Source organism: Canis aureus, chromosome 4 (assembly GCF_053574225.1).
Source record: "Canis aureus isolate CA01 chromosome 4, VMU_Caureus_v.1.0, whole genome shotgun sequence".
Classification (NCBI taxonomy): Eukaryota; Metazoa; Chordata; class Mammalia; order Carnivora; family Canidae; genus Canis; species Canis aureus.
Window position 1 is genome coordinate 841466 of NC_135614.1, and position 16760 is coordinate 858225.

General features: G+C 43.3%; 1 long non-coding RNA gene across 3 annotated transcripts in view; it reads left to right on the forward strand.

The window, feature by feature from the left end:
* The window catches only part of LOC144312034 (uncharacterized), a 171137-nt gene extending 154582 nt beyond the window's left edge, over positions 1 to 16555 (forward strand). For all 3 annotated transcript variants that reach the window (XR_013377455.1, XR_013377453.1, XR_013377454.1), the window contains exon 4: positions 15080 to 16555. This is a non-coding gene — a long non-coding RNA (uncharacterized LOC144312034). The remainder of the gene's footprint in view (positions 1 to 15079) is intronic.
* The last annotated feature ends 205 nt before the right edge of the window (positions 16556 to 16760 follow it).

Here is a 16760-nt window from a genome sequence, read left to right on the forward strand (position 1 = left end):
GCTGCCTATCTTTTCTTCTTTGTATGGTTTCAGGTCTCACAGTTAGGTCTTTCATCCATTTTGAATTTATTTTTTATACAGATGGTGTAAGAAAGTGGTCCAGTTTCATTCTTCTGCATGTGGCTGCCTGGTTTTCCCAACACCATTTGTTCTTATCCTGGGGTCAGGGTTAGGGTTTGTTGAAGAGACTGTCTTTGTGCCATTGGATATTCCTTCCTGCCTTGTTGTCCATTAATGGATCATAGAGTTACATGTTTTTATCTTTTTTTTGCTTTCCATTCTGTTCTATCGATCTAAGCATCTCCTGTTGGGAGATCCCTTATTGCTGATTCAATTTCTCTGCTGGTTATCTGTCTGTTCAAGTTTCTTGTTTCTTCCTTTTTCATTTTTGCTATGTTATATATTTCTAGGAATTGATCTATTTCTTCCAGGTTCTCAGTTGTTGGCATATAATTTTTCATCATATTCTCTTATTATCGTTTCTATTTCTCTAGTGTTGGTTGTTATTTCTCTTTTCTCATTTGTGATTTTATTTGGGTCCTTTCTCATCTTTTTGTCTTTTTGTCTTTTTTAAAGATTTTATTTATGTATTCATGAGAGACACAGAGAGGCAGAGGTATAGGCAGAGGGAATATGAGGCTCCATACGGGGAGCCTGATGTGTGACTTGATTCCCCAGGACGCCGGGATCATGACCTGAGCCAAAGCACATGCTGAACCACTGAGGCACCCAGGTGCCTTGTTGATTCAATTCCTTTGCTAGTTATGGGTCTGTTTATATTTTCTATTTCTTTCTATTTCAGTTTTGCTCGTTTGCACATTTCTAGAGATTTGTCCATTTCTTCCAGGTCTCCCAGTTTGTTAGCGTATAATCTTGCATAGTATTCGCTTAAAATTGTCTAATTTTTCTGGTGTTGATTGTGATCTCTCTTCTCTCACTTGTGATTTTATTTATTTAGGTTTTCTCTTTTCTTGTTGATAAGGCTGGCTAGGGCTTGATCCATTTTATTAATTATTTTGAAGAACCAGCTCTTAGATTCGCTATTCCATTCTACAGTTTTGTTGTTTCTGTATTGTTTATTTCTGCTCTCATCTTTATTTTTTCCCTTCTTCTGTAGGCTTTAGGCTTTGTTTGCTATTCCTTTACCAGCTCCTTTAGGTGTAGGGTTAGGCTGTGTATTGGAGACTTCTTGTTTCTTGAGGTAGGCCTATATTGCTATGTATTTCCCTCTTAGGACTGCCTTTGCTACATCCCAGAGGTTTGGAGAAACATGTTTTCATTTTCATTTGTTTTAAATTTCCTCTTTAATTTCCTGGTTGCTCCATTCATTCTCTAGTAGGATGTTCATAATCTCCACATATTTTTGGTCTGTCCAAATTTGTTCTTACTGTCAACTTCGAGTTTCATAGACTCATTGTCCGAAAATGTATATGATGTGATACCAACCTTCTTGTACCTGTTGTACCTGTTGAGGGCTGATTTCTGGGCCATGATATGATCTGTTCTTGAGAATGTCCCATGTGCACTTGAAAGGAATGTGTATTCTGCTTTAGGATGAAATGTTGAGACTATATCTTTGAGTCCCTGTGGTCCAGTGTGTCAAGGCTGTTGTTCCCCTGTTGATTTTCTGCATAGACGATCGGTCCGTTGCCATATGTGAGTGTTAAAATCCCCTGTCATTGTATTATTATCAGTGAGTTCCTTTACATTTGTTGTTAATTGGTTTCTATATTTCGGTACTCCCATGTTGGCAGCATAAATATTTAGTTGTTTGGACTTTTTTTTTTTAAATTATTTTTTATTGGTGTTCAATTTACCAACAAGCAGAGTAACACCCATGCTCATCTAGGCAAGTGCCCCCCCTCAGTGCCCATCACCCATTCACCCGCACCCCCTGCCCTCCTCCCCTTCCAGCATCCTTTGTTTCTTTCTCAGAGTTAGGAGTCTTTATGTTCTGTCTCCCTTTCTGATATTTCCCACACATTTCTTCTCCATTCCCTTACATTCCCTTTCACTATTATTTATATTAACCAATTGAATGAGAACATATGTTTGTCCTTCTCCGATTGACTTACTTCTCTCAGTGTAATACCCTCCAGTTCCATCCACGTTGAAGCAAATGGTGGGTATTTGTCGTTTCTAATGGCTCAGTAATATTCCATTGTATACATAAACCACATGTTCCTTATCCATTCATCTTTCAAAGGACTCCAAGCCTCCTTCTACATTTTGGCTATTGTGGACATTGCTGCTATAAACATCGGGGTGCAGGTGTCCCCGCGTTTCATTGCATCTGAATCTTTGAGGTAAATCCCCAACAGTGCAATTGCTGGGTCGTAGGGAGGTGTCCCCGCGTTTCATTGCATCTGAATCTTTGAGGTAAATCCCCAACAGGGCAATTGCTGGGTCGTAGGGCAGGTCTATTTTTAACTCTTTGAGGAACCTCCACACAGTTTTCCAGAGTGGTTGCACCAGTTCCCATTCCCACCAAAAGTGTAAGAGTCTTCCCTTTTCTGCGCATCCTCTCCAACATTTGTTTTTTCTTGCCCTGTTAATTATCCCCATTCAGTGGTGTGAGGTGGTTCTCATTGTGGTTTTGATTTGTATTTCCCTAATGGCAAGTGATGCAGAGCACTTTTTCATGTTCATGTTGGCCATGGCAATGTCTTCTTCTGTGAGATTTCTCTTCATGTCTTTTGCCCATTTCATGATTGGATTCTTTGTCTCTTTGTTGTTGATTTTAAGAAGTTCTTTATCGATCTTTGAAACTAGCCCTTTATCTGATACGTCATTTGCAAATATCTTCTCCATTCTTTAGGTTATCTTTTGGTTCTGTTGACTGTATCCTTTGCTATGCAAAAGCTTCTTATCTTGATGAAATCACAATAGTTCATTTTTGCTTTTGTTTATTTTGCCTTTGTGGATGTATCTCCTAGAAGTTACTGTGGCCAAGTTCAAAAAACTTATTGCCTGTGTTCTCCTCTAGGATTTTGATGGACTCTTGTCTCACATTTAGATCTTTCATCCATTTTGCGATTATCTTTGTTTATGGTGAGAGTGGTCTAGTTTCATTCTTCTGCATGTGTATGTCCATTTTCCCAGCACCATTTATTGAAGAACTGTCTTTCTTCCAATTGATAGTCTTTCCACCTTTATTGAATATTAGTTGACCATAAAGTTCAGGGTCCACTTCTGGGTTCTCTCTTCTGTTCCATTGATCCATTTGTCTGTTTTTGTGCCAGTACCACACTGTCTTGAACCACAGCTTTGTCGTACACCCTGAAATCTGGCATTGTGAAGCCCCAGATATGGCTGTCTTTTTTAAAATTCGCCTCACTATTCAAGGTCTTTTCTGATTCCACACAAGTCTTTTTTTTATTATGATAGTCACACACAGAGAGAGAGAGAGAGAGAGGCAGAGACACAGTCAGAGGGAGAAGCAGGCTCCATGCACCGGGAGCCTGACATGGGATTCTATCCCAGGTCTCCATGATCGTGCCCTGGGCCAAAAGCAGGTGCCAAATGGCTGCGCCATCCAGGGATCCTGATTACACACAAATATTAAAATAATTAGTTCTAACTCTCTGAAGAAAGTCCATGGTATTTTGATAGGGTTTGCATTAAAGGTGAACATTGCCTTGGTAAAATTGACATTTTCACAATGTTAATTCTGCCAATCCATGAGCATGGAATATTTTTCCATCTCTTTGTGTCTTCCTCAATTTCTTTCAGAAGTGTTCTATAGTTTTTAGGGTATAGATCCTTTAACTCCATCGTTAGGTTTATTCCTAGGTATCTTATGCTTTTGGGTGCAATTTTAAATGAGATTGACTCCTTAATTTCTCTTTCTTCAGTCTCATTGTTTGTGTATAGAAATGCCATTGATAGCCAGGCATTGATTTTGTATCCTTGAATGCTACTAAATTGCTGTATGAGTTCTAGCAACCTTGGGGTGGAGGCTTTTGGGTTTTCTATGTAGAGTATCATGTCATCGGTGAAGAGGGAGAGTTTAACTTCTTCTTTGCCAATTTGAATGCCTTTATTTCTTTTTGTTGTCTGATTGCTGAGGCAGGACTTCCAGTACTATGTTGAATAACCGTGGTGAGAGTGGACATCCGTGTATTGTTCCTGATCTTAGGGGAAAGGCTCCCAGTGCTGCCCCATTGAGAATGATATTTGTAGTGGGCTTTTCATAGATGGCTTTTAAGATGTCGAGGAATGTTCCCTCTATCCCTATGCTCTGAAGTGTTTTGATCAGGAATGGATGCTCTATTTTGTCAAATGCTTTCTCTGTATCTAATGAGATGATCACATGGTTCTTGGTTTTTCTCTTGCTGATGTGATGAATCACATTGATTGTTTTACGAGTGTTAAACCAGCCTTGTGTCCCGGGTGATAAATCCTACTAGGTCATGGTGAATAATTTTCTTAATGTACTTTTGGATCCTATTGGATAGTATCTTGTTGACAATTTTTGCATCCATGTTCATCAGGGCTATTGATCTATAATTCTCCTTTTTGGTGGGGTCTTTGTCTGGTTTTGGAATTAAGGTGATGCTGGCTTCATAGAACGAATTTGGAAGGACTCCATCTCTTTCTATCTATTCAAACAGCTTTAGTAGGATAGGTATGGTTTCTTCTTTAAACGTTTGATAGAATTTCCCTGGGAAGCCATCTGGCGCTGGACTTTTGTGTCTTGGGAGGTTTTTGATGACTGCTTCAATTTCCTCCCTGGTTATTGTCCTGTTTAGGTTTTCTATTTCTTCCTGTTGCAGTTTTGGTAGTTTGTGTCTTTCCAGGAATGCGTCCATTTCTTCTAGATTGCCTAATTTATTGGCGTATGGCTGTTCATAATGTTTTTAAAATCGTTTGTATTTCCTTGGTGTTGGTAGTGACCTCTCCTTTCTCATTCATGATTTTATTAATTTGAGTCTTCTCTCTCTTCTTTTTCATAAGGTTGGCTAATGGTTTATCTATCTTATTAATTCGTTCAAAGAACCAACTCCTGGTTCTGTTGATCTGTTCCAGAGTTCTTCTGGTCTCGATTTCCTTGAGTTCTGCTCGAATTTTAATTAACTCTCTTCTTCTGTTGGGTGTAGGATCTATCTGCTTTTTCTTCCTCTAGCCCCTTTATGTGTAAGGTTAGCTTTTGTATTTGAGTAGTTTCCTGTTTCTGAATGGATTCTTGTATTGTGATGTATTTCCCCCTTAGGACTGCTTTTGCTGCATCCCAAAGATTTTGAACGGTTGTATGTTCATTCTCATTAGTTTCCATGTATCTTTTTAATTCTTCCTTCATTTCCTGGTTGACCCTTTCGTCTTTTAGCAGGATGATCCTTCACCTCCACATGTTTGAGGTCCTTCTAAACTTCTTGTTGTGATTTAGTTCTAATTTCAATTCATTATGGTCTGAGAATATGCAGGGGACGATCCCAATCCCTTGGTATTGGTTCAAACCCTATTTGTGACCCAGTATGTGGTCTATTCTGGAGAAAGTTCCATGTGCACTTGAGAAGAATGTGTATTCAGTTCAGTCTGGATGTAAAGTTCTGTAGATTTCTATGAAATCCATCTGTTCCAGTGTATCATTTAAAGCTCTTCTTTCTTTGGAAATGTTGTCCTTAGAAACCTATCGAGGGTAGAAAGAGCTAGATTGAAGTCACCAAGTATAAGTGTATTATTATCTACATATTTCTTCACTTTGGTTATTAATTGGTTTAAATATTTGGCAGCTCCTACATTCTGGGCATATATTGAGGATTGTAAAGTCCTCTTGTTGGATAGATCCCTTAAGTATGATTTAGTGTCCCTCTTCATCTCTCTCTACAGTCTTCAGGGCAAATTTTAGTTTATCTGATATAAGGATGGCTACCCCTGCTCTCTTTTGAGGACCCTTTGAATGGTAAATTTTTCTCCAACATTTCATTTTCAGGTTGTAGGTGTCCTTCTGTCTAATATGAGTCTCTTGTAGACAGCAAATAGATGGGTCCTGCTTTTTTATCCAGTCTGAAACCCTGCGCCTTTTGATGGGGTCATTAAGCCTGTTCACGTTCAGAGTTACTATCGACAGATATGAGTTTAGTGTCATCATGATATCTTTTCAGCTCTTGTTTGTGGATTGTTCCACTGAACTTCTTAAAGGGGAATTTTAAGAGTCCCCCATAAAATTTCTTGCAGAGCTGGTTTGGAGGTCACATATTCTTTCAGTTCCTGCCTGTCTTGGAAGCTCTTTATCTCTCCTTCCATTTTGAATGAGAGCCTTGCTGGATAAAGTATTCTTGGTTGCATGTTCTTCTCATGGAGGACCCTGAATATATCCTGCCAGCCCTTTCTGGGCTGACAGGTCACTGTGGAGAGGTCTGCTGTTACCCTAGTGTTCCTCCCCATAAAGGTGAGGATTTTCTTGTCTCTTGCTGCTTTAAGGATCTTCTCTTTATCTTTGGAATTTGCAAGCTTCACTATTAAATGTTGAGATGTTGGACAGTTTTTATTGATTTTAGGGGGGATCTCTCTATTTCCTGGATCTGAATGCCTGTTTGCCTTCCCAGATTAGGAATGTTTTCAGCTAGGATTTGTTCAAATACATATTATGGCCCTCTGTCCATTTTGGCACCCTCGGGAAACCCAATTACGCATAGGTTTTTCTTCCTCAGGCTGTCGTTTATTTCCCTTAATCTGTCTTCCTTGTCTTTTAATTGTCTGTCTTTTTTCCTCAGTTTCCTTCTTTGCCATCAACTTGTCTTCTATGTCACTCACTCGTTCTTCCACCTCGTTATGCCTCATCGTTAGGACTTCCAGTTTGGATTGCATCTCATTCAATTGCTTTTTAATTTCGGCCTGATTGGATCTAAATTCTGCAGTCATGAAGTCTCTTGAGTCCTTTATTCTTTTTCCTAGAGCCACCAGTAGCTGTATAGTAGTGCTTCTGAATTGGCTTTCTGACATTGAATTGTAATCCAGATTTTGTAACTCTGTGAGAGAGACGACTGTTTCTGATTCTTTCTTTTGAGGTGAGATTTTCCTTCTAGTCATTTTGCTGAGTGCAGAGTGGCCAAAAACAAATTGAATTGGGAATAGGACAAAAAGAGAGGAGAGAAAGAAGGAAAGAAAAGAGAAAAAGGAAAAAGAATAAAGGAAGAAAGAAGGAAAAAAGAGAATAAAAAGAGAAAGAAAAGAAAGAAAGTGGAGAAAGAGGGTGGGGGTAGCAATCAGAAATAAAAAAAAAACATGGGGGAGTATCTTCTGATTCTGTATACTTTAAGTCTCTTGACCTCCCTTGGACTTGTCCGTCTAGCTGGTCTTCCAGGGTAGGGCCTGTTGTGTGGATTTACAGGTGTTAGCACGTGGGGGAGCTGCTCTGTCCCCTGCCTGGTGCAGGGCTCAGTGCAGTTAGTTTACCCCGTGAGGCTCCAGGAGGAACAACCCCAGTGGCAGCGGTCAGCTCTGGAAACCTCTATTCAGCCTCCGCCGTAACTCGGGAGCAGTCCATCTGCAGGGCCTGGAGGCTCTTGGGCAGGGCCGCTGATCTGCTCAGCTCTGAGCAGGAGCGTCCTTGCTATCCTGGGTCCTCCATGCCTCTGCCTGTCCCAGCAGAGGCCAAATCCTGGGCTGTGTCCTGGCGCCCTGTGCTCCGGGGCCTGCGCTGTTGGATTCTCGCTCCTGGCCATACAGCTGCCTCACTGCAGAGCCACCGCCCAAGCCCCTCCGAGTTCCTCCTGGAGCCGCGCAGCCCCCTCCACACGGCACCTCTTCCTTTGCAGGAGACGCCACCGCCAGGGTGCTCCCGGGGCCGCTCAAACCCCTACACGCAGAGCCACCGCCGGAGCCCCTCAGTGCTCCTCCCTGGTCAATGCATGTGCCCTGCAGCCCTTAGGGAGCTGGTGCACTCTCCTGGGATTGCAGGTCTCTGTTAGTGTCCCAGGGAGCCCTACGGCACCCCCGCCCTCCTGGGGTTCTTCTCTGACTCCTTGAAGGTGCCATTCCGCCCTGGAAGATTGGTGCAGCTCCTCCTTCTCCCAGGACAGAGCTCTTCTGTCCTGTGGACACTCACCCCGGCCTCAGCCGTGCTCCTCTCAGGGCCCTTCACACTTGGATGCCTTTTGTTTCTTTATTTTTTTTCCCGTCTTCCTGCCTTGATAGAATCACAAACTTTTCTCACTGTAGCATTCGATCTGGGCTCTGTATAAATCTCAGGCCAAATTCGTAGATTTTCAGGATGATTTGAAGGTTATCTAGGTAATTTGGTGGGACAGGTGATTTGGGGACTCTACACTTCCGCCATCTTGCCCCTCCTCCTGTATGTTGCCTTTTAGCTTTGTTTGTTTCCTTCACTTTGCAGAAGATTTTCAATTTGATGAAGTCCCAATAGTATTTTTGCTTTGTTTCCCTCACCTCAGAGGCATATCTAGAAAGAAGATCCAATGGCCAATGTCAAAGACGTTGCTGCCTATCTTTTCTTCTTTGTATGGTTTCAGGTCTCACATTTAGGTCTTTCATCCATTTTGAATTTATTTTTTATACAGATGGTGTAAGAAAGTGGTCCAGTTTCATTCTTCTGCATGTGGCTGCCTGGTTTTCCCAACACCATTTGTTCTTATCCTGGGGTCAGGATTAGGGTTTCTTGAAGAGACTGTCTTTGTGCCTTTGGATATTCCTTCCTGCCTCGTTGTCGATTAATGGATCATAGAGTTACAGGTTTGTATCTTGTTTCGGCTTTCAATTCTGTTCTATTGATCTAAGTGTCTCCTGTTGGGAGATTCTTGATTGCTAATTCAATTTCTCTGCTGGTTATCTGTCGGTTCAAGTTTCTTATTTCTTCCTTTTTCATTTTTGCTGTTATATATTTCCAGGAATTGATCTATTTCTTCCAGATTCTAGGTTTCTGGCATATAATTTTTCTTAATGTTCTCTTATAATCGTTTGTTTTCCTGTAGTGTTGGTTGATATTTCTCTTTTCTCATTTGTGATTTTATTTGGGTCCTTTCTCATCTTTTTATCTTTTTTCTTTTTTAAAGATTTTATTTATCTATTCATGAGAAACACAGAGAGGCAGAGGTATAGGTAGAGGGAAAATGAGGCTCCATGCAGGGAGCCTGATGTGTGATGTGATCCCCTAGGACCCTGGGAACATGACCTGAGCCAAAGAAGATGCTCAACCACTGAGGCACCTAGGTGACTAGGTGCAATTCCTAGCTAGCAATTCCTTTGCTAGTTATGGGTCTGTTCACATTTTCTATTTCTTCCTCTTTCAGTTTTGCTCATTTGCAGATTTCTAGGGATTTGTCCATTTCTTCCAGGTCTCCCAATTTGTTTGCGTATAATTTCATAGTATTCCCTTATAATTGTCTAATTTTTCTGCTGTTGATTGAGATCTCTCTTCTCTCATTTGTGATTTTATTTATTTAGATCTTTTCTCTTTTCTCATTGATAAGGCTGCCTATGGTTTGATCCATTTTATTAATTATTTTGAAGAACCAGCTCTTAGATTCGTTATTCCATTCTACTGTTTTGTTGTTTCTGTATTGTTTATTTCTGCTCTCATCTTTATTTGTTCCCTTCTTCTGTAGGCTTTAGGCTTTGTTTGCTATTCCTTTACCAGCTCCTTTAGGTATAGAGTTAGGTTGTGTTTTGGAGACTTCTTGTTTATTGAGGTAGGCCTGTATTGCTTTGTACTTCCCAGTTAGGACTGCCTTTGCTAAATCCCAGAGTTTTGGAGAAACATGTTTACATTTTCATTTGTTTTAAATTTCCTCTTTAATTTCCTGGTTGCTCCGTTCATTCTCTAGTAGGATGTTCATAATCTCCACGTATTTTTGGTCTGTCCAATTTTTTTTCTTACTGTTGGCTTCGAGTCTCATAGCGTCGTGGTCCGAAAATGTACAGCGTGTGATATCAACCTTCTTGTACCTGTTGAGGGCTGATTTGTGGGCCATGATATGATCTGTTCTGGAGAATGTCCCATGTGCACTTGAAAGGAATGTGTATTCTGCTTTAGGAAAAAATATTCAGACTATATGTGTTGAGTCCCTGTGGTCCAGTGTGTCAAGGCTATTGTTCACCTGTTGATTTTCTGCATAGACGATCGGTCCATTACCATAAGTGGGTGTTAAAATCCCCTGTCATTGTATTATTATCAGTGAGTTCCTGTATGTTTGTTGTTAATTGGTTTCTATATTTAGGTACTCCCATGTTGGCAGCATAAATATGTAGTTGTTGGATCTTTGTTTTAAATAAATTTATTTTTTATTGGTGTTGAATTGACCAACATACCGAATAACACCCAGTGCTCATCCCATCAAGTGTCCCCCTCAGTGCCCATCACCCATTCACCCCCACTTCCCGCCCTCCTCCCCTTCTAGCACCCCTAGTTCATTTCTCAGAGTTAGGAGTCTTTATGTTCTGTCTCCCTTTCTGATATTTCCTACACAATTTTTCTCCATTCCCTTATATTGCCTTTCACTATTATTTATATTCCCCAAATGAATGAGAACATACACTGTTTATCCTTTTCCGATTGACTTACTTCACTCAGCATAATACCTTCCAGTTCCATCCATGTTGAATTAAATGGTGGGTATCTGTCATTTCTAATGGCTGAGTAATATTCCATTGTATACATAAACCACATCGTCTTTATCCATTCAATTTTCAATGGACACCGAGGCTCCTTCCACAGTTCGGTTATTGTGGACATTCCTAATATAAACATCGAGGTGCCAGTGTCCTGGCGTTTCATTGCATCTGAATCTTTGGGGTAAATCCCCAACAGTGCAATTTCTGGGTCGTTGTGCAATTCTATTTTTATCTCATTGAGGAACCTCCACAGAGTTTTCCAGAGTGGTTACACCAGTTCACATTCCCACCAACAGTGGTTTCTATATTTAGGTACTCCCATGTTGGCAGCATAAATATTTTGTTGTTTGATCATGATAGAGAGTCTTTTTAATTATGAAATAATGCCCTTCTTCATCTCTTCTTACAGTATTTGTTCTTTCTTTTTTGAAATTTAAAATCTTTATTTATTTATTCATGAGAATTACACAGAGAAGCAGAGGAAGGAACATAGAGTGAGAGGCAGGCTCCCCAAAGGGAGGCTAATGTGGGACTTGATCCTGGGATCCCAGGATCACACCCTGAGCCGAAGGCAGATGCTCAATCACTGAGCCACCAGGTGTCCCCCAGGGTTTGGTTTCAAATCTCATTTGTCTGATATAAGTATGGGTCCTCCAGCTTTCTTTTGATATCCATTAGCTTCATAGATTATTTTCTATCCCTGACTTTCAATCTGTTGGTGTCTATAGGTCTAAGGTGAGCATCTTGTAGTCAGCGTACAGATGGATGTTGTTTTTTTAATAATAATTTTATTTATGATAGTGTGAGAGAGAGCGAGAGAGAGAGAGAGAGAGGCAGAAAATTAGGCAGAGAGAGAAACAGGCTCCCCACCAGGAGCCCAATATGGGACTCGTTCCAAGACTCCAGGATCACACCCTGATTCAAAGGCAGAGGCTCAACCCCTGAGCCACCCAGACATCCCGGATCCTGTTTTTTAAGCCCCTCTGATACCCTATATCTTTTTATTGGAGCATTTAGTCTATCAGCATTCAGAGTGATTTTTCAAAGATATGAACTTTGTGCATTTGTGTTACCGGAAGAGTTGGTGTTTCTGGTGATGTTCTCTGGGTCTTTCTTGTCTTTGTTGCTTTTGGTCTCTTTTTTTCCCCCACTAGAAGAGTCCATCTTAAAATTCTGTACTGGACTGGTTAATTGGTCATGAACTCCTTTATATGTTGCCTGTCTGGGAAAATCTTTCTCCCTCCTTCTCTCCTGTATGACACCCTTGCTGAAGAAAGAATTGATACAACTTGGACTCCAATAAAAAGAAATTTAAAAACATAAAATAAATTTTTGCTATATTGATTGAGGAAAATGGCATTTAGGAGGAAAAGCAGAAGCTGAAAGAGAGGAGGAAATATTTCACCCTCCGTAGCCTTCATAGGGACCTGGTTTCCTTTCCTAGGAGGGCCCCCCACCTCTGGAGGATGCTTCCTGCCCCTCTGTCCTCCTTTTTAGAACACAGCAAAGACATCTCCGTACCTCCAACACCTCTGCCGTCATGGCTTATAGCGTTTTCCAAATATCCTATTGGGGACCACATTGTAGTGTATGTAACCATCTGGCTGCTGTTTGACAACATTGGGGGGATTCCGACTTTTGTGGTTTTGAGCTGCGTGTGTGTCTATCACATGCAGCTATCCCGTGCAGCCATCAGATCCTCTGGCTGGGTCACCCAAAACCCGGAAATTGTTGGCAGAACATCATTTCTGGTGCTGGCGCTGGGCGGCTAGCTGGGCTCTCCTGGCCATGCTGGGGCTCACTAGTGCAGGAACTTTCAGCTGGAGGGTCAGCAGAGCTGGAAGTTCTGGCTCAGCCACATTCCCATGTACAGCAGTGGATCCGGCCTCCCCTAGAAGGCACGTGGGGAGGTCAGCTGTGTGTGCCTGGAGGTGCCCCTGCAGGGGCTAGTTGGGGCCTAGGTGGTGCTCCCTCCTCCTTTCTGGGGGTCTCTCCATGCCCCGTGCACATGGTTCTGGGAGACACAGAAATGGGTTGGCTCTGAATTTTCACACCACAACACTTTATTGACTTTCTACAGCAAAGGCTCAGAGCCATGAGTTCGTGCCTTCCCCTGGGGAAGGAGACCTTTCTGTCCTTTAAGGGGGGGCAAGAATCACACGGGGTGGGGGAGCGGGTGCTGGAGTCCCCCACCTGGGAGAATGTGTGGACTCCGGGTGGGGGCAAGTGTCCTGAGGTTTCACCCTGATTGACGGTTCTGAGGACAGCAGAGCTGACCTGGACCTGTCGCTCATGGCCTCCTGCTCTGGGTCCCCGCAGGGCAGCCGGACCCCGGCTTCAGGCTCTCTGGGGCTGGAGCACCTGGAGGAGTCTGCCTCCTGGTGTGGGTGTGGGTGGGCCCCACTGGCTTACCCCTCCTCTCCCCACACTGGTGTGTCCTGGGATCCCCAGGGCTGCCCTAGATCAGCGACCTGGATCTGTGGGGCACGCCCAGGGCCCAGGAGGCCACATCCAGCTCTGAGAGGGCTCACTCAGCCCAGGGCCAGAATCCAGGGCTGGCCAGGGCCATGGGGCCTGATTCCATTAGTCTTTGAGTTGGGACTGGTGTGGGCTCAAATCAACGCAGCCCCCAAAGAGCCTGGGCCCAAGTCAGCCCAGGTCCCTCTGGGTTAGGGGCTGGTGTCCTGTGCAGGTTGTGCCGCCCTCCAGGAGGAAGAGTAGGAGGAGGCAGGGCACAGTGCTTCCTCTGCTCCATGCACCTGCACCCACCCTGTCGGGGGCTCCCTGTCTTTCCTCCTCCCTGCAACCCCTGGATACACTATGGGACACCGGGCTTCTGATGGTAGCAGGCTGTCCAGAGAACCATGGGGAGGCTGACCATGATCCACAGGGGGCAGCTGCACCGGGTCCTTGCTGAGGGGCGATGGTGTGTGAGTGGATGGTGTGGGGTCAGGGGTATGATGGTGGTGGATTGAGGGGGATGGTGTAGGGGGGATGGTGTTGGGGTATAGTGTGGGTGGGGTTTGTTTGGGGTTGTGTGGGTTTGAGGGGGATGGTGTAGGGGGGATGCCATGAGGGATAATGATGTAGGGGGATAGTGTGTGGGTGGGGAATGAAGGGGATGGCGTGGGGGGCCTGCAGACACAGGGCATCCCCTTTCTCTAAGATGCACACCGAGACATCTACAGATAAAGGCGACCACAGTCTTAGGTTTATTGTGACACCTGTCTCAGGGGCCCCGTGTGGTCAGTTCAGGGCCCTGGCTGGACTGGGCGCATTATCTGGGGGTCATCATACTATGTATGTTTACAAATTGCAAATTGTCTCAAATTAAATGCATAGAATTTAGAAATATATAAAGCACCGAGGGTGGGTGTCACTCTGACCCTTCAGACCCTCATCGGATCAATGTGTGTCCTCCTCCAGTCACAGCCATGCAACCTGCCCCCAGGTCCCCTTAATGCCCCCCATGGCCCCCACCCAAGCACCTGGTTTTCAGGGTGCCGTCTGTCACCCCTTTGGGGATCAGCTCATATGGCAACCCCTGGAGGCCCCATCCTAGTGGCCTCCTCATCCCTGAGACACCAGAGGTAGAGACACGGAGGTCATCCTCAGCACCCTACCATGCCGCTGTGTTTTGTTGGCTGCTGTTCTTCCCCCGGCCTCAGAAACCCCATGTTCCCTTCCCAGAAGCCACCAGTCCTCCCCCGGGTCCCAATCCCCCCTGGCACCTCAGCCTCACCCTACCCCGTAGTAGTCCCAAAACATGATGTGACTGCTGAACGTCATGTTGATGTCCAGGTCCACATGCTTGATGTCCCTGGAGGAGACCAGGGCCTCTTATTTCATTTCCTGTGTGAATACCATGGAGGAGGAGCCAGCGTCAGGGACTCAGACCCCGACATGTCACCAGGTGCCATCCTGGGCAGGGAGACCAGGGGCCACCATGGGACTGTGTCCTGCCGAATCCTCCTTCCTTCCCCTGGGAAGCTGGGGATGGCGGGAGTGCCCAGCATGCCCATGGACCTGTGTGAGGGCCTGTGCCCAGCTGTTGTGTGCGGGGAGGTGACTTAGGGTCAGCCTGGGTGGGAGGGGACAGGGGGTCAGTCCAGGTGGGAAGGGGACATGGGGGTGTTGTGCACAAGATGACGAATCCGAGAAACCACTAAGGAGCCGACACTGATGCAAACAACGAGGGTTGTTATACAAACTCGAGCATGGGTCCAAGTATACCCCACAGAGTGGAGCAGGGAGTTGGACCCCGAGGACGGTTTTAACTTAGTTTTAAGGGCCTGGTCTCGGGGACCTCCAGAAGGGCTGGAGCAATTCCTCAAGTTCTGTTCACTTTTTGATATGGGGCCTTCAAGGGCATTGAGCACTCTTCTCATTCTAATAGGGGCTTCCAGCCCTTGGCTTCGGCTCAGTTTTTATTCTATTCTGGGGCATTCTGGACATTAAGCTGTAAATTTTTGTTTTTTTCCTGTAACTGAAGTAATGTAAATTTCAGCTCTTCTTCACAGGGGCCTGGGATTGCTGGACTTGTGCAAATGCTGAACTTAAAGTGGAATGGCCGTAATGTTCTCGGCTTCCACGCGTCCCGTCCCATACTCTCTAGCTCCTGCCGCCCTCCCCGGAGCTCCTAAGAGAGCAATTGCAAATGACCTCAGCGTGGCAGCCTGTGTTGGGGGACAAGCCCCGGGATTTGCAATCAGGAAGACCTGGAGATCGGCGTATCGGCTATGCAGCGTGATTTGATGCTGCAGACTCTTATTCCCTAAGGCTATCTTGACAACTGACTTTGTACATAGAAAAGTTCTCCTTTGCCTTTAAAAGATGAGGAGCAAGTCAAAGCGTTTTTTCTCTGTCCATCTGATTGCTCATATTCCAATCTGAGACGTATTGACTGTTAATATGGATAAAGTACTATCCGTGGTAGTATTGTTAAAATATTCTGACACTAGTAATTCAGAGGGATGAGGCTTTCTCAACTATTTCTTCACAGCTCAGTCACTCATCAGAAAATGCATCTTTATGGATTTGGAAATAACTGAGAGACATTATTACCAATGGTCCTATTATTATGTGAAGGATTCTCCCTGAGTTTCTTCCCCTGTTTCAACTGACACTGAAACACTGTGAACTCTTTGGAAGACAAATGTCAAGGAGATAAATGTTATGCCTTGCTAATTTTAAATGCACTTGCAATATGGTGTCTATTATAATAGAAGTTTTTTAATCTGATTTTTGCTATTTATTATCCTTTCCTGCTTTTCAGGTTGAGAAGGCATTGTACGTGTTCATAACTGTTTTTCTTTCCTTCTGATATTAAATTTTTACTTTGTTCCCAACGAAGGAACTCTCTAAGAATAAGGCAAAAGTTACTTCAACTATTCTTGAAATGTCTTCACACTTGGAGCCTGATTTATTTAACTCAATTTTCAAAATAAATCTTATTTATTGGAATAAAAACAAAGATTTATAGGGAAATTGAGAAGATAGTAAGAAAATTCTCATTCACTTGCACTCAATTTTTCCAATTATTTATATATCAGTATGGTTCAAATATTAGCTAATGAATCAATATTAAAATATTTGCATTAACCAAGGACAATGCTTTATTCAGATTTCCATAGTTTTTGCTAAGTTACCATTCCTCATATCACACTCCATTTGTCCTCATGTTTTCTTAGGCTCCTCTGGATTGTGACAGTCTTTCAGCCTTTCCTTGTTGTCGTTGAATTGGAATGCTTTGAGAAGTAGAGTATTTTGTAAAATTTCCCTCAGTTGGGACATGTCTGTTGTTTATCTCATGATTGAACTGTTTTTGTGGATTATATACAGAGATATACTGCTTTTTTATTATATCATATAAAGGATAGATACTATCAACATAATTTATCAGTCTTGGTATCCATCTGATCATCTTGCTGATGTAGTGTTTGTCAGCTTTCTCCGTAGTAAAGTGATTCTTTATTATTGTTATTATTATTATTAATATTATATTATCATTATTTTTTAAGTTTTTCATAATATATTTTGTAGAAGGAAGTTACTATGTGTATTGCACACATAAGAGTGGGAAGCTATGCTCATGAACTTGAGGGTGGAATGTCTGCACAAATTGTTTGAAATTCTTCTACATGGGAGATTTCTCTTCATTCTGGGTTTGTTTGTGTCTTTTTCAAAGA